Consider the following 21,741-nt stretch of genomic DNA (forward strand, 5'->3'; position numbering starts at 1 on the left):
GAATGCAATCTTTCTATGTCTGTCCCTCTCTTTCTGACTCATTTCGCTTAGCATAATATTTTCCATGTAGTACCACTTGTATGTAAATTTCATGACTTCATCTTTTCTAACAGCTGCATAGTACTCCATTGTGTCGATGTACCAAAGTTTCTTTAACCAGTCATCTGTTCTTGGGCACTCAAGTTTTTTCCAGATTCTGGCTATTGTAAACAGTGCTGCAATGAACAAACAAGTGCAGATGTCACTTCGACTATACTTTTTTGCCTCTGTGGGATATATTCCCAGTAGTGGTATTGCCGGGTCAAATGGGAGCTCAATTTCTAATTTTTTGAGAATCATCCATACTGTTTTTCCAAAAGGGCTGAACCAGTCGGCATTCCCAACAGCAGTGAAAGAGAGTCCTTTTCTCGCCACATCTGCGCCAGCATCGGTTGCTTTTGGTCTTTTGGATGTGGGCCAGTCTCTGTGGTGTGAAATGATATCTCATTGTTGTTTTGATCTGCATCTCCCTGATGATTAATGATGTAGAGCATTTTCTCATGTGCCTTTTAGCCATTCGGATTTCTTCTTTGGGAAAGTTTCTGTTCATTTCCTCGCCCCATTTTTTGATGGGGTTGGGTGTTTTCTTCTTGTGGAGTTCAACCAGTATTTTGTATATCCTTGATATCAACCCCTTGTCAGATGTGTATTCGGCGAATATCCTTTCCCATTTTGTAGACTGTCTTTGTATTTTGGTCACTGTTTCTTTGGAGGTACAGAAGCTCAAGGATATACTTTTTTTCAGAAAAATTAAGATGAGCTTCAATCCTGAGTTGGAGTGACAGTGTGAGCAATGACTAAGTGTCATAGTCAAAATGCTCTGAAGAAGAGAAATGAACAATGATTGTTGACAGATTGTGAGAGAAGAGAGAAGAGTTGATGACATAAATAGGAGTGAGTAAAAGAGGGTTAATTGGGGGTTTTATGCAGGCTACATTCTATTTTCAGGGAAAATGGGCTAAGAGGAAATTTCCACTAAGAGGAAACCATCTTGTCATCTGACATCATGGTTGCATGCAAAAAAGTAGAGCAACTACATCCTGTATAGTAACTTCCTTGATCAAGGACAGACTTTGCCACTAAATACTAATATTTATTTAGCAAGTTTCAAATTTTTATAATAATTTATGTCACCAAATTAGAATCAAATCATCTAAAAATGATTGGGCTCAGCCAAATTTTAACTCCACTTAAAAAAACCTACACATACATACAAAATTCTGTTTCATTTTTCTTCAATGTATCATTTATTAGCTCTCTCCAGCTTCTCTTCCTTGGGTTTCAGCTCAGTGTTGCATGAACTTTGCTAAATTTAGGAAGATCCGGTTACATCTCTAAGTAAAGAGTTTTCTGCGGACAATCTTGTCAGAAAACATTCTCAAGGAGATTTATGGCATAAAAGTGGGTGTGGAAAAGGGATCTTGATTATAGGCAGAAAGTAATGTAGTCTGAAATGCAAATTTCTATGCACATGCCATATAAATGATAATAGTAATAATTATAATTATTATTTAGTTTTTTGACTCCACTATTTTTATTCAAAGTTAGTCTCCCACACACAAAACTGAATATAGGTATATAATTTAGTTTCACTGTTTCTTTTCATAGACTATTCTATACAATTCTTTCTCCAAACAGAAATGTGAAGATGAACTATTTCTTGAAATAATTCACCTTCCTCATGAATTTCACTGGTGCAAAATTAGCTTGTCAACCAGAAAGTTGGTACAGAAGTTAAGGCACTTGACTTGTATGTGGCTTACCAGGTTTGGTGTCTGGAACCACCTATAGTCCCCTTACACCTGCTAGGAATGATATCTGAACATAAATCTTGAGTACCACTTGGTGCAGACTTAAAATGGGGATAAAAATAAAGATAGATTAACCTGTGGCTACTTGGATAAAGAGCAAAAACAAAAGTTCCCAACAAAGGGAAAAGGATATTTTGAAGATAAACTTCATTATGGGATAAACTGTATCCTCCCCCCAAATGAGATGTTAAAATATAAAATTCCAGTAGCTGTAAATATGACTTTATTTGTAAATGGATGGTTAAGATGAGGTTTTTAGGGTGGACTTTAATATGACTGTGATTTTTATTAAAAAAGTGGAAAGTAAAGGGTGCCTGGAGGGCCAGCTTGGGATGGGAGATGCGAGCTGAAAGTAGACTATAGACTGAACACGATGGCCACTCAATACCTATATTGCAAACCACAAAACCCAGAAGGAGAGAGAGAGAGAACAAAATGGAATGCTCTGCCACAGAGGCGGGGTGGGGTGGTGGGAGGGATACTGGGATCATTGGTGGTTGAGAATGGGCACTGGTGGAGGGATGGGTACTCAATCATTGCATGATTGAAATGTAAGCACGAAAGTTTGTAAGTCTGTAACTGTACCTCACAGTGATTCATTTAAAAATAAAAAATGTATAAAAGTGGAAATTTGGACACTGACAATGTGAAGTTACTGGGAGAATATATTATGTGACAATACAGGAAGAATTATGTGACATTATGTGACAATATGGAAGTTAAAGCTTCACAGAGTTCCAGCAAATCACTAGGCCTTGGGGGAGAGGAATAGAACTGATTCAGTCCTCAGAAAGAACCATGTCTGCCATTATCTTTTGAAAGTTTTTAAAATTATTTTTTTACACTGAATCACTTTGAGATACACAGTTACAAAGTTGTTTATGATTGAGTTTCACTCATACAACCCCCTTCACTAATGTACATTTCCTGCCACTAGTGATCCCAGTCTCCCTCCCATCCTCTACCCCCAGCCTGCATCTATGGCCCTCTCCCCTTCTCCCTCCCCACTCCACATAGCCCCCCTCCCTATCCTTTTATCTTAAATTTCTGGACTTCAGAATTGTAAGATGACTTTATATTACAGATCAGGAAGGACAGGTGAGATGAAATGTGAGCCATTTCTCCCAAGAAATAGAGCTCCATTTTCCCTGGTTGTTTCCCAAAGGTCTCAACTCTCATTTCGGTGACTCAGTGTCAAGGACAGTACAGGGTGCAGGGCAACATATGGTGTTCACCCGATGACCTGGCTGGAGAAACTTCTTGCATGCAGAAGATCCCCGCTGTATCCCTGGAATCGCACATGATCCTGGAACACCTTCACAAGTGATCCCTGAGCACAAGGCCAGGAATAAGCCCTGAGAACTTCCAGGTGTGCCCCAAATGCAAAACCCAAAGAGAAACACACACCATAAATCAAAACCACACTGTTTGTACTATTACATTTTCCATTCATAGTTGTTTCAATTCAAAGCCCACATGGCTCAACCTTGTTAAATCTTCTATGGCTTCCAGCAAAAAAGGGGCCCAGAGAAACTTTAGTGTGGCAGTTTAAAAGCAGCAATTACTGGGGCATTGTTTTTTGGTTATTCGTCAATTGCCTTGAGCAGGGCCCAGTAACGTCTCCTTCGTCCTAGCCCTGAGATTTTTAAAAAAGTGCCATATTCAAGGCTTTTTCAGGGTTAGGAGAATGAGACCCATCATTGTTACTGGTATTTGGCATATTGGGCACGCCACAGGGAGTTTGCCAGACTCTGCCGTGTGGGCAAGTTACATTCGGTAGCCTGCCAGTTTGTCCAAAGTAGGAATGAGATAATAAGATGTTGTGTGGCCGCGAATGCGGCCACGCGCTTCCGGGAGCTGGGTTTTATAGTCTCTGAGTCTTGGCCGTTGATGGGATTACATGGCGCCAGGGGCCAGTTGGTGGGTGTGACCCCCGCCTACTGGAATTTGGAGGATCTGGGTGGAGGATGCTCAGCCCTGATCCGAGTAGGCTTGGCGATCTCAGCCCTGGGACCCGCATGCCTTTGTTCCTCTGCTGGTACCTTCATGTGTGCGGAGAGTGGTCTCAGCATGGTAGTGGCTGGTTCTGGAGGTCTTCGGCTGCTGGAGCCCTGTCGGGGAGGGAAGGGACCTTTAAAAGGCCTTTCAGATGGGGCTGGCCAAAGATTCCTGGCCTCTCCTCTCTAGTTATGACAAAGAAAGCTATGCTTTCCTCTCCTTTGCGAATTGGGCTTCTTCCACATATGACTTATTTGAACTAAGAGTTCCAGAGATTACCTAACAAAGGAGTGGGAACTTCTTTATAAGAGTCCTATACTTTAGTCAAAATCAGCTACTAGTCTTTCTTTCTCTTTCTTTCTTTCTTTCTTTCTTTCTTTCTTTCTTTCTTTCTTTCTTTCTTTCTTTCTTTCTCCTTCCTTCCTTCCTTCCTTCCTTTTCCCTCCCTCCCTTCCCTCCCTCCCTCCTTTCCTTCCCTCACCCTTCCTTCCTTCCTTCCTTCCTTCCTTCCTTCCTTCCTTCCTCTCTCTCAGACACACACAAAGACACACACACAAAGACACACACACACACACACACACCAGACTCTTATGCCTTTGATAAAGCCAATGAAGTCTCTTGTTCTCTTGGGAATTCCCTTTATTCCTGATTGCACCAATCGAATTCCTCTGGTATCATAGGGTATTGGTGGCCTACTCAAAAATGTTCTCATGTAAAAATATAGGTTCCCTTGGGGCTGGAGAGATAGTATGGTGGGTAGGGCACTTGTCTTACACATCGCTGACCCAGATTCAATTTCCAGCATCCCATATGTTTCCCCAAGCACTGCCAGGAATAATTCCTGCTCCCAGTACCAGGAGTAACCCCTGACCATTGTTGAGTGTGGCCCTAAACCAAATATATATATATAAAATATTATATATATATATATATATATATATATATATGGGCTGGAGTGATAGCAGAGAGGTAGGGCATTTGCCTTGCAAGCGGCCAACATGGCCGACCCGAGTTCGATTCCTCCACCCCTCTCAGAAAGCCCAGCAAGCTCCCGAGAGTATTCTGCCTATACGGCAAAGCCTGGCAAGCTACCCATGACGTATTCGATATGCCAAACACAGTAACAATTGTCACAATGGAGACGTTACTGGGCCCGCTCGAGCAAATCGATGAACAATGGGAGGACAGTGACAGATAATATATATACACACACGTATATGTGTGTGTGTGTTCCTATTGAAAGTCCAACTCCACAGGAGTAGTGGGCTATGAACAGTGGGATATGATATATAGGAGTCATTGAGTTTAGACCAGCCCCTGGTGGTCATGTAATCCAATTCTAGTTAACAAGGCAACAAGGAGGCTAGCTGACATACCTTGCCTAGAAAGTTATATCCTTGATAAAGAGGAGCTATTGCCTCCTATGTCCATCTACTTCTTGCAATGGAATATAATTGAATGAGGATATAATTCTAAGCTCTACAACAACAATTCTGTGATAAGGGGAAAAATAGAAGGCCACAGAGTACTGACCCAGAACCCTCACAGTTTAATGCCTGAATCAGCACTGCAAGTTGCTGCCTTCTGTGTTAGGAACAACCACTCATTTAAAATCATTCACAATCAGATTTTCTATTACAGACAGAAAAATGTATTCCTCACTGATGGCTTTCCATCATTCATGGCCCTTCCAGGAAGTATTCACTTATCTCCCTGCCTACTACTAGGCAAAAATTCCTCCTTCTCCTTTGTTCCTGTAGTCATATCTGTTCTTGTCCCCTATTAAGTTTGATTCTTCATATTCCAATTTTACATTTTCCCCTTTAAATTAGATACCCTTGAGGATAAGACCTTAATGTGCTCTTCCTGTAAAAGAGAGGATATTTTAAAACAGTGCCACTAAAATTTTAATTTTAGAAAATTACAAATCACTTTAGGACCTTATTTAAAATTCATATTCTTGGGCCCCAACCCACAGAGCCTCTGATTCAGTGGGCCTTGGATGGGGTCCAAGAACCTGAGCCTAAAACAAGATCATAGATTATTCTGATGTGCTGATCTGGGAGTCACTATTTAAAAAACACAGTTCTAAGACCCTGTACCACTTCAATTATTCTTACCACACACCATCTTTTACTGTTAACCTCTTTCACCTTTGCATTTTATCCCCAGTAATTTTGTGAACTCCTTGAGGGAAAAGACCATATCTTATGAATATTGGTATCTCCAGAATATCCAGCAGAATGGCACTCAACAACCTTTATTGAGTAACTGAATGAAATGAGTAAGTGAATGAGTGAATACAGCAGCTAATCTTCGTGTCTTGTTTCATATTCCCATCAATGATAAATATGAGATAAGTCAGTATTTCAACAGACATTTCTGCAGAGAAAGTAACAGACTGCTAGCCAATAAAATGTAGCCAAGTCCATTTCTTAACATTGGACCCCATTACAATATAGAGATGCTAGGATTCCATCCTGAATTCTGTTGCTTGAAGTCACATATTTTTTATGAGTCATATATTTTATATTTCACACTTTGTTCCCTTTGGTTCTCTGAGCCAAGAAATCCCTCTTAAAATAATCAAAAAGGTAAATAAATTTTCTTCCAAAGTCTTTGTCACATATAAGCATTACCTGGTTGGAAAACATTATCAGAGTGATAGGAATGAGTAAGTGTTCTTCCTGGAATCTGTAATGGTTGAATTGTTGCAAGGAACATGAAATTTGATTCTTATTTTTTTCTCTGATGGGCCTTTTTGTTCTCAGGAGGCCCCTCGTGGAGTAAATCGATGGCATTAAGACAGAGTGGGAGAGGGGGTAGTCTGAATGTCATCCACCACACAATTGCATTGAGTGAGGGGGTCAAAACTACCGGTGGAAATATTTCCTTTCATCCCCAAAGTAGAAAATAATCTCTTTGCTGATGAGAAAGCCTTAAATTGTGGCATTATTTTTGAATGCATATATCTACCGGTACTGCTGTTCAGATTGTTTAATAAGAAATATTCCTATCAGCAGGATGGCCGGTCTATGCCATGCTTTTAAAAGCAAAGGGAATTGTAAACAGACACACAGAAAAATTTCCTCAACAAAAAAGTGCTGAGCTCTTTCCTCTTTGTTCCCCATTAGCAGTGAAAGTGGAACAACCTGCTTCAGTCATGAGAAGAAAGGAAAGTGTGGTGAAAATTTAAAAAAAAGTAGGTTAAGTTTTAAGGTATAAAGGTAATTGCAAAATGCATATAATTACCCGAGTTCTGTTTATTGAATCCCAATTTTTCACTCTACCACTGTGATCTGCTGGACTCAGCACCCAGTACCAGTTTACTTATCCATACAATAGCCATTTACCAAACACCCAAGCATAGTGGGATAAATTATCATCTTTGAGACCACCTTTGTGTGAATTCTAATTATAGCATCACTAAGCAATCACTGTAATAAGCCAGTGAAACAACTACGGGTTCTGGAGCTCAAAAGTACTCATTTGAAAATGGGGGCAATCACAGAAATTATAGAGTACATCTTTGCTACACAAAATATGAACCATGAACCTGCAACAACATTTGGGAGCTTGCAAGAAATGCAGGATTTTGGACCCCACCCAGATCTAGTTAACTAGAATCTGCCTTTTTAACAAGTTCCTCAAAATGAATTCCATGCATACTAAATCTGAGAAGCACTCAGCACTTAGTAAGGCAGGAGTCTGAGCTCAATTGCTTGAGTCCTGGCTTTATAGGTGAGTCCTTTGGCATGGTATTTAACCAATTTCTCCTTTATCTTAGTTTATAACCCTAGAAAATGGGGATAATAATAGGAACTCAGCTTACAGGGTCGCTGAGAAGGGTAAACAAATGAATACATGTATAGAGGTTAGAAAGGGCATAACACATAAATGTTCAGTGAATCTGTTTTATACAGAAATTAGGTTCTGAATGCTGAGTGCAATATTTAGTAAATTGTTAGCTGCAGTGAATAAAGTACTGTAAGTACTCTCGGGTCTTGTCGGGAAACAGATTTAAAAATAGACAATTACATCATGACATTTGTGATGTAGTGGTGTTAATTCTACTTATATGTGGAACCCATACAAAAAAACAGGAATCACAAATAAAAGCCTTCAGAAGTACCCATTCAATGGTTGTCAAGGCATTAGTGCCACAGCCTGGAGTTTGAAGGATGGATCTAAAATTGTAATTTATGAGCCAAACTTGACTTAAGACTGCTCTAGACACCACAGAGTGACTAATATGGTATGAGAAAAAAATATTCCTTGACTACCTCACACCCAAGTAGATCTCACATAAATTGCTCCTTGAGATGTATAAAGCTTTTGGCATTCAAAAGAGCCCTAGCTAGTAAGTTTTGTGGAAACAGGTTCATTCAGCCTTATGGAAGGAAAGGGGATAAGTTGATTCTAAACATCTGCACTATTTCCTTAGGCTGAGATGTGTCCAGCAATGGCTCTTAAACTAGGCTGCCTATTAGAGTCACCTGGAGAGCTTTCCAAATGCAAGAATACTCAGGTCCCACCCCCAGAGAAACCGATTTAATTGCCCTAGTGTGGGGCTCAGGCAAAGGTATTATTTTAAAGCTCCCCAAGTGATTATAATGTGCAGCCATGGTTGAGAGCCACTGCTATAAAAGACATTAGACCCAAAGGTGCCCCAAGTGAGTGGAGGGAATTAGCAGAAAGTGAACAAGAATCAAGGACATAAAAGGGACGTGAAGGGAAAGCTATCAGAAAAGAAAGGTGATCAGCAGTCTGCCTCTATCTTTTGGGATGAACCACCAGGAATGTGGCTGTACTCTATCATACCAACTAAGGGTTTGTAAATCTGGTTTTGTTCCAAAGAATCATCACAGATTGAAGCATAAATCAGAGCCCTGAAGAAGAAGGAAGAGGGGAAGAGTTCCAAACTTGCAGGACTGGGAAAATGGATAAGGAGTAAATCATTGAAAATAGTTTCCACAAAATCCATGTCCTTTATTCACAGAGCTTTGTGGGACCTCATTTTTCCATACTGAAAAAATCAGGAAACAAACCACCTGTAATTTAAATGGATTTTATATATTCTAGTAAATTCACCAGAATGTCACGAGCAATGAAAAAAGGCATAATTGCCACTGCATTCAATACAACAATAGGAATGAGCCTAACTGATACAATTCTGAGAAGGCAAGTACATTACAGCACAAGAGACATGACAGCATTTATATGAATTTAAGGACTGAACAAAACTATGAATGGTGACAGAAGTCAGAAGAATATCTGCCTTTTTGAGGTGATAACTGTGAGGGGTCTTGAAGGAGCCTGCTGGGTGGGCGCCAGAAATGCTACACATCTGGATTAGGGGAGGGTTAAAATGTGTGTACATGCACACTATTCATTGACTTAACTCATGCGTACCCTTTATAATATGCAAGATACACTTCCCTCGAGACTTCTTTGCTATTTCAGTGACTTGATATTTATTGCTTTATTTATAGATTTTGGGGGAGGGTTGTGCCATACCCCATGATAGGCTGGAGGACCCGGAAGTGCAGGGATCAAACCCTTTCACATGCAAGGCATATGCACTAGCTGTTTGAGCCAACCCCCCGCCCTCAAATATTTATTGAAAGCCTCCTTGGAGCTAGGTCCTGTTCTAGGTGCTAGAGAGTTGTACTAAACTAGTACTAAACTAGTGTGTTTCCAAGTGGGTTATATTATGCTCACCTGTTGGGGGATGTGCTAGAAGGATCCAGAGGGCCAGCAGTAGCCTTAAGTGCAATCATGGGGCACTTTGTTCAATTAAAGAAGGTAAATTTGCAAAGGAACACCGAGCAATTTTTTAGTCTGAAAAAAGGTGGTAAGCCAAATAAATTTGGAAACCTCAGTTAAACCAACAGAATCCTTGCCTCCTTACTAGGTACATTCTGATGAAGGTAGAGCACAGAACAAAGACAAATAGATATGCATGATGTCTGGTACTGAAAAATTCCACGAAGAAAAAACATTAAGGTAAGGGGCTACAGTGTTTGTGTGTGTGTGTGTGTGTGTGTACACAGGATAGCAGGGGAAGTAGGACATGCTATTTTGGGTGACAAGGTCAGAGAAGGCCTTGCTGAGAGGGCAGCATTCCAGAAATTTGAGGGTATCTGGTTTCCAGCCCATAGCAGATTAGCAGCAGTGCGTTAGAAGAGGATGACAATGTCATTTGAAGGCAGACAAATTGATAGAAGCAAGAAGTGTCAATTAACAGCAAGAGAAGGACATAGGAGTTATCAACTAACAGGGAAAGTGGTCAGAGGGCCTGGCATGCGGGCCACATGGCTTCCCATTCCATTAGCCCCGAGAACATCCCATGATAAAGATCAAGACAAACCTTTTATTCTATTATTTCTTATACTGTGACATCATCATTTCCTGGCCTCTCTTTCACTAGGCAGTGAGCATCCTGGAAGCAGGGAAGCAGGGATTTGTTGCTATTTGTCACTGTATCCCCAGCATCTACCACCATGAAGGGCTATAGCAGCCAAGAAATCTTTACTATCTGTCTGGCTGTCTGATACTGAGTCACCCAGAAAATATTGCTACAACACTACTCTTTTCAGAATTTTCAGTGTAAGCATCTAATAGTATTTAGGCTAGAAAATGAATAATACATCAAGTTTTAACTTTCAAGACAGGGTGTTTAAAACAAGAGGAAAGTGTCAGCCATCTGGAGAACTCACTTATAGGAAACTCCTCATTTCCCAAAGTTGCTGAGGAAATGAGGTGTTACTGTGCTAATCAATCTTGTCTTGACATCACCTGATTTCTCTGCCTCTCAGCCTGGAGCAGGGGTATTCAAACTTGAGGCAGGATGTATATGAATCACATGTGGGGCTGGTTAGAAATGCATATTTTCAGTCTCCATTTTCAGACTGTAATTCACAATGTCTGGGTTATGAACAGGAATAATAGAAAAATGGCACTTCTGAATGCTTTGTAATTGTCAGGCATCATTCTTTTTTGTTTGGGGAGCTCACCTGGCTGTGCTCAGGGATCACTCCTGTGGTGCCCTACCAGCTGTACGATCTGGTCCTAGACATCATTCTAAATGCAATTACTTTTGAGCTCATCTTAGCCAAAAAATAACCATTTGGCACATTTTGAAGAGGAGGAAATTAAAGCACAGAAGCCTTAGATAGCTTGCCAAGGGTCACACAGTCAGTAAGTCGATGGGCTCTGAAGTACCTCAACCTATTTTTATATCAAGATCAGTTATGGTAGTGGTCTTGGAACTGCACGTTAAAAACAGTCCGGATCAGCAGATGATACGGTGGTTAGGGTGTATGCACCCAATCTGTGTTTGAGGTTCCAGTACTTCACAATTCTATGAGCATCACCCAGTGCAGTCCTGTAGAATCCCGGCATCACCAAGGCGGTCCAGGTATCTCTGGCACCATGGGGCCTGAGCATCACCATATACTGAACCCCTACTCAGATTGGCTGAGAATCACTGATGGGGGCCCCCAACCTTTTGAGCACTGCTAGGGAGAGTCCCCTCAAAGAAATGAAAAACAGGCCTATACAACTCTTTCCTTCAATTACTTTGCCCTCTATAATTACTATTTTCCTAACCCTTACCATTCATGGAACTCTTATATTTACCACATAAGAAGAAAAATCACAGACCCTACCCTTAAAATGAGTAGGTCTACAGACATGGGAAGAATAGCAGATGCTATAAATTGTGGTAAAATAGGCAATTCATAGGCTGAATGGGAGACTAAAAAGAGAAGAACTCACCATAGCCATAAGACAAAGGAGAGAGACAAAGACTGATCTATCTAGGTTTTCCAATATAGCTCAAAATATTCCTGATATTTATGAATAAGGCTCTCCAGGGAGAGTTGAAAGAAAGCAAGTTATAATTTGGGATTTTACACAGTACTCAGGAGTCTTTACTACTGGTGCTGCTTGGGGGGATAGTGTGTGGTGCTGGGGATCTAACACTGGGTTAGCCTTGTGCAAGCCAAGTGCTCTACCCATTGCACTCTCACTCCAACCCAGTAGTTTTGAACTACTGGTTCATGAGCACCTAGCAGTGCTCAAAAGTGAGGTCTGATGAAATGTTCTGTTTCTCTGTGGGAAAGTTATTGCCTAGTAACACATGGTATTCCTAGTTAAAACTTCACTTTGTAATATCATATTTGAAAAATAATACAAGGGATGGGTATTTGATCGTGGTATGACCGAGATCCAAGCACAAAAATTTGTAAATCTACAACTGTACCTCATGGTGTTTCACTAATAAAAAAGAATAAAAAGAAAAATAATACATTAACCACTATTATACATAGCTTTCTAATATATGCCTTAATGACCTATGAAATATTTCTCCTCTTTTCTCTAGTCTGTAGGTGTGAAAAAGTTGAAAAGCAATGCTCTTAAGCTATGTGAGAGGAGAAGGAAAGCAAGCTCATCAGCAGTCAGCATTCTGCCTCTGTCTTGGACTGAACAGAAACCACATCTGGGGAATAATGAGACTGGCTCTCTCTGTTGGCAGCCTGTCTCTGGTTTCGTGAATGGATTTGGTTTCACCATGGGGCAGGCTAGAAGTGTTGAAGTCAAACCCTCTAACTAGTAAAGAATACAAATTGGTGGATAGATACTCCACTGTGCTCACAGTGTGTTTTTGGGGTGTGTTCTGCATCTGTGATGTTCAACTGTTTCACATGTGTGGATCAGCACACAGTCACGGACAAGTGTTTTAAAACTACTTCTCTAAATGTAATGAGATAGAACAGTGTATTTCTGCCACTTACCCTTGGAAACCAGCACCAGTCCTTAGACAGATGGTTGAACATCATGTGATGCATCATCTATCCAAGGCCCCCACATAATAGTAACCTCTCTGGGGAAACCTGCTCATAAACACATGCTTTGTTGGCTTTTTACTTCTTCCCTATCTCACTTTTTACTCCTTCACCATGCTCACCTCCCAACTAAACTACTTGCTCCCAAATCCATGTCCAAGGTGTACTGAATAGGAGCCTGAACTAAGACTAACGTATATACAATGAATGAGAGGCTACTATAGGTGAAGTTCTAAAATTGGCAAAACTCATTGTGTTAGGGGGGTTCACCACTAATTGAAAAGACCACTGACCAGCACTTTAATTTCTGCTTCTCGTGTTTAAATTTTTGGGGCATGCTCCTTTCCATCAGTATGACCTAAATATTTTTAAATAGTCAAAACTGGCATCTAAAATGAAGATGGGAAGGACTTTCCCAGCATCGCCCTCTCCGGTCGTCATGGTGGGCAGGCAGACAGTCCAAGCCTCGGGCCGGTGACTGGAGGACCTTCAGAAATGGTATTACAACACAGAGGACTTCAACAAACTGGGGCTAATGCATGATGATACGATGTATGAGGACGAGGATATGAAGGAGGCCATCAGGAGGCTGCCCGAGAACCTGAACAATGACAGGATGTTCCACATCAAGAGGACCCTGGACCTGACTGTGACGGCATAGATCCTGCCAAAGAAGCAGTGGACAAAATATGAGGAGGATAAATTCTACCTTGAACCATATCTGAAAGAGGTTATTCGGGAAAGAAAAGAGAGAGAAGAGTGGGCAAAGAAGTAATCACATAATCTGGATGCAGCTGTCCTCAAAGATTTTTATGAAGTTGGTTAAAACTGAAATGTACAATCTTGAACTGATCTGAGCTACAAATAGGTACATGACTTTAAATAAATATATGTTGTAATTATTGAAAAAAATAAAAAATAAAATAAAATGAAGATGGGGAAATCAAACTTCTTTTGTAGTTGTGCTTTTAGAAAGGGTTGAGCACTCTGTTTACAAGATTAAAAAGTGTGGGGGAGAGAAGGAGCAAGTTGAAAAACAGGGAATGTCTGTTTGATTTCTGTAAACATTAACTGAAAACCCATAACATGTCTTTGGATTCTCTAGTCGCAGACACAACTTAATTTGGAGAAAATATCCAGAGAAGCCATCTACACACTTTTATAGAGCCTCAAAGGTTACTGTTACAGTTCTGACCAATTGAAGTGACACTGCATCACATGAACAGACAGGTCCTAACATGTTATACACATTTGCCATATTAGGATGCTCGGTTGGCCCAGTCACTGAGCTATGAGAAAGATCAAGCAATTCATAGAAGGGCTAAAGTAGAGCAGTACCAGACTTCCAATCCTAGATAAGCTCTTGGTACCAACTGCCACCATGTGAGGAAGCCATCTTGAAAATTGTTGCCTAAAATCCCAGAAGGGCTCTTCTGAATGATAAGAATGATCCATCCCCGCTTGAATTCTTCCCAACTTGCAGAATATTTTTAGCAGAATACTTACTGCTGTTTCAAACTTTGAATTTTGAGGCAGTTTGCTATGCAGCAATAGGGAACAGATACACTTAGTTTTCCCAGAATGAATATTTAATTCAGAGTTTTTTAGCAATTTTTTTGAAGTCTCAGTATTCCTCCCCATCCTTCCCCACCCCAAAGCATGTAATCTCAAGTTCTTTCCTAGACCTATATGCCACTAGTGTGTACCTTTGTGTTTTAATTTGGTAACAATGTCCCCAGTCCGGTTTATTTTTTTCATTTTTTCAAAAAGAACTGTGAGTAACAAAGTTCTTGATAGTTGAGTTCTAGGCATATAATATTTCAACAACAATTCCACTACCAGTGTCAACTTCCCTCCATCAGTGTTGTTCCCATATTCCATTCTGACCCCAACCTCCACCTGATCCCTGCCTGTTAAACGGACAGGCATATTACAAAGTTTCAGTGGTTGCAACTTAGATCTCATGTTTTCTATTTTGTTGTGTCTGTTATTAATATATGGCTATACCACTCACCCACATGCCCCTGTGTTTTTTATGAGTTCTTCTGGAACAACAGGGAAAGTTCCCCATCTCACCAACAGCTAGAGCTTTCATGTGACTGTAAATATTTGTTAATAGGCAGTGTATCCCTCTCATCCCATCCAGACTGGTTTCCTTGGAAACCTAATTTTCCATTACTTCTCTTGATTTCCTCTTGCAAAGAAATTTTGTCACAGCAGAGACTAAGTCTTAAGTACTTTTGAAAAACAATTCCAAGAGCTCATGTGGTACAATCTTGGAGCAATGTCTTTTTTAGAAGCTACAGATCATAAAAAAGTAGCTCCTTTCTTTTCATGTACTTCAAAGTACAATAATAGATATCCATTCATAACCCACAATAACACTTCCTCAGACCCTTTCCCTAGTCTCCAGTTCCTTTGTTCCTCATAGTGGCTTAAGATCCTTTTAGACATCAATGATTCCTTGAGCTCCAGAATCCATTTGCTTTCTATTCCCCTGCCTCTCTTTTCTCTCCTCTGAAGACCTTGATTTATTTCCTTGGTGATAAAGGAATAATTCTACCTACTCCAGGAAGGCAAAAGCAATGATAAACAGGAATTATGAGAAGTCAAATTTAGTTTCTTTTATAGCAGGTAGGAGGTATCTGGAAGAAGAAAGGAAATAGATGTCACGAATTTTTATTCTATGCCACAATATTACAGGGAATCTATTTTAATATACCTAGGAAATGAATACAGCAAAAGATTAAGAACAACACATAAGATAAACTTAATGTGATTAAAAATCTGAGAATTGGAGCTTGAGAGATAGTACAGCAGATAATGTGCTTGCCTTGTACATGACTGACCTGGGTTTGATTCCCAGCACCTCATATGGGCCCCTATACTGCAGGGAGTATCTAAATTCCTAAGCATATAGCCAGATGTAATCTCTGAGCACAGTTAGGTGTTACAGGAATAATCCCTGAATATAGTTGTATGTGGCCCTCAAACAAAAAAATAAAGAATCCAACAATTTTTTTTGATTAATCTTAGTATCAGGAAGCTCTTCCACCCATTCTGTGGCACCAGAGAAGCATTAAAGCACTCTTAGGGCAACAGATATAGTTAAAGCACATTTTTGGAAAGGATTATGTTAGGCAAGCCCAGAACAACAATATTTGAGGGGATAAAATTACTGTTTAAGTCCAATACTCTCCCATCAGTCTCCCATTCTGATTGTTCTTTGCTGTCATTTCTGACTCTTGCCCCGTATGTTAATGTATATATTCAAGATAAAAGAGAATTTGATAATTTCCTGGTGAGGACTTCGATGCTGAAGGTACATTTACAGTTAACCATTATTCTATATCTTTAACTATCTCCTAGATGTTTTCTTTTACTTGGCAATGGTTTGCTATGGTTCCATTTATCCATTATCCTGGCCTCTAGTAGACTGTAATTCTGAATCAGATAAGAAATTTACCAGGAAATTGTACTCACATTGGAAAACTACTGAACAATAATTACAATTGCAATAGAGAAAGCAAAATTATTAACAGACTTTCTATTCTCTGAGTACAAAGATATTCAGAACTAATCTCAATCATTATCTTTTCTGTTACAGAAAATTTCCCATTTATTAGTTTCTTGCCAATCTCCTCTACCTTTTAGTCCAGTGGTTCTGTAAGTGGACCATCAGCATAACCTGGACACTTGATAGAAATGCAAATTCCTTTTCTCTATCCCAGAGGTATATAAACAAATGCTGCAGTTGGTCCTAGCAAGCACTCCAAGTTATTCTGATGCCTAGATTATGAGATACACTACCTTAGACCAAGGATTTTTAACAAGTGTGGACTGATGGTGGTTGTGCAGGCAAAAAAATGTTGAAAACCATTGATCTAACCTCAGAGTTTGTTAATCACAGGTCCACAGATCAGTGTGTAGACTAATTCTGGTCCACAGAGGTAGCAAAGTTAAAAACTACTACCTTAAACCATAACAATGGATCAACATGGCATGGCAACCTGAAAGTCAAAGGACCTCAATTCTGTCATGTTCTGATATTAGTTTACCGAGTGACCTTCATCAAATCACTGTACCTCTGTGGACATCAGTTTTCCCATCTATAAAATAAAGGACTTGGGACAGAAATTTGTTTAGATCCTTGACAGTTCTAGAAAGTAACAAAGCCACTGCCCTCAAAAGCACTAGCTGAGTACCATAATATCTTGGCATATGATTCCATTTTTCTAATGTCAGATTTTTCAAAGTTTCAGGAAAGGCTAGCCCAATCTTGTCAAAATGACTAAATACTTTAAACAGCTAGAAGCTGTATTTAAAACATTTCTGTCAAGACCAAGTCATTTGTTAAAGTTGCTGGTGAATGCTCCCTGACAGTTTATCGCCCTTGGAATTTATCTTTTCTAAGACAGAAATATTAATTCATCTCATCAGTCAAGGGATCTTGATGTGCAATTATTTTTTATTTGCCTAAGAATACAGTTGCAATTCCCTATTCATTTAGAAGAATATTCTTCCTCTACAGAAGTGACTTGGCATTAGTTAAGATTGTTACTAAGATGCCAACCTAGCATATTATATTGATAGAAATGATATTTTAATCCATTCTTGCAACAGCAATAAAACTTATTTTTTATGACAAACATTACATAAGATTTGTATTCTAAGATGGCAGTATGATAAGCATTTTGAAGATCTTTCACTTTTTACTGCTTTCATTTTTGAAAATTATTTTTCAATTGAGTTGATACTAATCTACATTTAGTATTTTTGCGGGGGTGAGTGGGGGTATAGGGTCAACACTCAGCAGTGCTCAGGGATCACTCTAAGTGGTGCTTACTGGACCATATGTTATACAGTGCTGGGGAGCAAACCGAAGTTGGCCACATATAAGGTTAGTGCCTTAAATTCTATAATATTTCTTAGGTCCCAGCTTACACACATCTAAAGCAGACACAAAGATCTTGTGCTGGATGTGCTCTTTGTTGAGCTTCAGCAAATGATTCATTCCCTCAATTTATCAAACTTCAGAATGGACGAACAAGCCTCTCATGACAGACTTTCCAGATGGAATGAAATCCTGGCACAAGTAGTCTTGGAATTAGCTTAATTTGTCTATTACTAAGGGAGTGGGAATGAAAAATGAGGTTTTTACCTGAAGAGCTACTGATAATAGAAAGTAAAAAAGCTTACACGGTGACAGTGAAAAATGGTCAGCATCTAGAAACAGAAAAAAAGAAGGAAAATGTATGTAGTGTAGGGGGAAAGTCCTCTAACATAGCACAATTTGCCTTTAAAAACAAGACATTAAAAAAGAAACTAAGACATTGCTTGCATAAATGTCAAACCTGATACTGGTAGAATCAAATATACTACCTAGGTCAATATTCAGTCCAAATCAGTGAATGTGTGCTTAAATAACATTTACTTGATACTGTGCTAGGCACTGTGAAATGGTGATAAACACAGTGAAGAGGAAAAATGGATCAAGAGATATCTAGATCCTCACCAGGAAATTAAACTAATTATTATGAACATGTTGCACCTGGATAAAGAGACCAATAGGGAAGAAAGTCCTTTTCAAATTCTAGGTGACATGATTCCATCTAAAGAGTTGGGCACACTGTTCAAGTCATACAATTCATATGAAATGATCGCAGAATTTAATTATAATTTTGAAGTTTGACTGTTTCAGGCTGCCTAGACACGGAGTTGTCTGAGTGAGAGGATATGGACCTGCTGGGTTGGGTAAAGCTTTGTAAAGAAAAAATCAGGAGATTGGGCTTCTTTTGTGTTGTATTTCTGCCACAAAGAAAGTTCACTCAAAGAGCTGGGTTCTATCTCTTAATTCAACAAACTTATTTAGCATCCATTATATGGCAGACACTGTTCTATAGGGTGACAGAACAATAACAACAAAGGTTCTGTCCGTAAAGTGCTTATCCTTAGAATGGTCTGCTTTCAAGGTTGGTTGGATTTGGAACTTGGATATCTAGACAACCATTTTTGGAACTAGTAAGAGTGGCTTTATTTGTTTAAACTGTGCAAACAGTATAGTCATTTTGAACACCTGCTTTCCTTCTGGGAATCTGAAATATTAGCACACACTGGATACCTATGTGACAAGCCAATATTAAAAATCTGGGCTTTAAGTCTTTAATAGGTTTCCCTGGCAGACAACATTTCAAACATGTCACAGTTTTTTGCAGGTATTCCTTAAAAAGTCTAATAGGAAAAATCCGTGAAAGCTTGTGCCTGTTTTCCCACCATACTTCCTTTCCTTGATTTTGCTTTGTGTCCCTTCTCTGAAACAAATGATTCTCTGAAACAAATGATTCTCTGAAATCATTCTCTGAAACAGATGATTCAGTATTTAGCTATAATTATGACTAAATACTGAGTCCTTCAAATTTTCCTCATGAATCATCAATCCCAGGGGGTTTGGGGGAACCCCCCCCAACAAAAATAGGTCTATTAAATATTTCATTAATATTGTAGGCAAGTTATTTAATATACTAAAAAGTGATCCATATTAAGGAAAACTAAATGTAGAGCAGGGTAGGGGGACTGGAATGTTTCAGTGATTCAGTATACTATTGAAGAGTCAGTATCCATGAAAAATATACTATCCAGTCAAAGACCAGAAGGAGATGGGGATATGCTAAGGCACAGGTGATTGTAAGGGTAGAGTTTTCTAGGCAGAAGACACAGTTCATGAAAAGGTCTGAATGTGGGAATGCTAGTTGTGTGCTTGAGGAACAATGTAGAAGAAAATGTTCTACACCCACTGCTAGTATGTCTGGAGCTATGAAAGTTAGAGTGAGTTAGGCAGGATATAAAGCCAGAGAAGTGAGGACAGTGAGGGAGGGTATCCATCATTAGGGCCTTTTAGGTCACTGTGAGGTTAACACCAAACAAAACTAAGACTGTGGATGGAGATATAGTACAGGAAGTAAGGCTACTGCCTTGCACATGCTAAACCTAGGTATGATCCCAAGCACCATGTAGTGTCCTCCAACCACGAACAGGAATGGTCCCTGACCCCAGAGTTAGGAGTAAACCCTGAGCACTGTTGGATATGGCACATTTCCCTGCGTCCCCCAATCTACACCCCTAAGACTAGCTAAAATGAAATAAAACACAATATGAATATACAAAAATGATTGTCACCCATTGCTTCTTTTGCAAACCACAACACCCAATAAGAGGGAGAGAACAAAAGGGAATGCCCTGCCACAGAGGCAGGGTGGGATGGGGGAGATGGGGGATTGGAGGGATACTGGGATCCGTGGTGGTGGGAAATGGGCACTGGTGGAGGGATGGGTATTGCATCATTGTATAATTGAAACCCAAGCACAAAAATTTGTAAGTCTGCAACTGTACCTCATGATGTCTCACTAATAAAAATTAAAAAAATACATGCACCATGAATCATAGGCGGTATCTCTCTACTGGTTTAAAGGAGGAAATCTTAGGTATCTGACTCATTGTATTTCAATATTTTTTGGTTTTTGGCTCCCACCCGGCAGTACTCAGTGCTTAATCCAGGCTCTGCACTCAGAGATCACTCTTAGCAGGGCTCAGGGGACCATATTGGATGCCAGGAATCAAACCCAGAAGACTATGTGCAATGCAAACATCCTATCTGCAGTTCTATCACTTCAGCCCTTATATTTCAACCTTAATGTAGGAGCTATGTCAAAAGCAACACAATAGTTTAATAATTGGGCTGAATGACTACGTTATTTTCCTTTACACATTAACATCAAATAGCAAAAGAAATCACCAAATGACTAATTATCGTAATTGTACAGTTTAGTGGATATTTAATACCTAGCATTGACTTTATGGGGCTGCAGATAACTGAATAGTTTATGATATCTGTGAGGTAAAGAAACCTCCTTGGGAATATTTATGGTGGCACTAATAAGAGCTTTTCAAACCAAGGGTATGTGGGGTGTGGAAATACCTTCCTCCTCATTTGCCTCATCTCATCTCCAAGCATATACATCTCCAATGCCTAGAATCCTGAGAACACACATCTATGCCCAACATGTCACTTGTTACCCTCTCCAACATCATATGCTGTAAAAACTTGCAAAATCTGCCAAGCCATTACTTCTCTGTATCCATGCCTTGCAATTTTACTTTTTAGTTCCTCCCATCAAGAGAAGAATATCACTGCACATCCTTTGAAACTGGACTGGCTATATGACTTGCTTTATTCGACTAAAGACCATGGTGGTGATGACACCCTACTTGTGAACCTAAGCCTTGAGGTGCCTTCCATGGTTCTTCCATGGTTCTTTACCTGATTTTAGAATACAGTTACCCCATCACTCTAGTTAACAACTGATCAACAGAATAAACATAGGTGAAGCCATTCCATACTAGTATGATTATCTCATGGATTAACACAGAAATAAGAGAAAGTCAAATCAATATTAGCCAAGCTTGACTCAAAACTGATGAAGCAACTGATTGACTGATTTGTGAGCAATAATAAGACCTAAACTTCTAAATTTTGGAAGTAAATTGTTTTATAGAAGTAGATGACTTACACATATGCCCAAGCTTGAATATCTTGAACAATGTCCTCCATGTGACTGATAAAAGGAGAGCTAAGGCTACAACCATTGCACAATCTTTCACATCATCTTTTAGGACACAGGCAAATCTGATACTTCAAATAAGGACTTGGAAGGAGGCCAGTCACTCACTTCAAAGATAGGATGCTTAACTTCATAACAGCCCTTATATTTTGGCTTGTTCTCTTTCATGCTCACCAGGAGAAGAGTAATTGAAATGTTGGAAACATTCTGCAGCAGTATAACAGAGGGCAGATTCTCACATGGATCAGGAAGGCTGAGTCTTTGGCAAAGTGGGGGAAAGCAGGAAGGGCACAGATGCCAGAGCAGCTGAGAAAGAACTCAGGGTCTGGGTAAAACGTAGGCTGACTGCCCAGCTTGGAGGCGGGCATTCTTTCAATATTACAGCCTCATTTTATCAAACTGAGAATATTTTCATCTCCCAAGAAT

The 21,741-nt window shown here is 39.7% G+C and overlaps 1 protein-coding gene and 1 pseudogene across 1 annotated transcript in view; one reads left to right on the top strand and one right to left on the bottom strand.

Annotated features, from left to right (window-relative positions):
* The window catches only part of LANCL3 (LanC like family member 3), a 142,102-nt gene that overhangs the window by 63,072 nt on the left and 57,289 nt on the right, over window positions 1–21,741 (bottom strand). The window lies entirely within an intron of this gene.
* LOC130039325 (cytochrome b-c1 complex subunit 7-like) lies at window positions 13,137–13,599 on the top strand (annotated as a pseudogene).

Source organism: Sorex fumeus, unplaced genomic scaffold (genome assembly GCF_029834395.1).
Source record: "Sorex fumeus unplaced genomic scaffold, SorFum_2.1 ptg000086l, whole genome shotgun sequence".
NCBI classification, from domain to species: Eukaryota; Metazoa; Chordata; class Mammalia; order Eulipotyphla; family Soricidae; genus Sorex; species Sorex fumeus.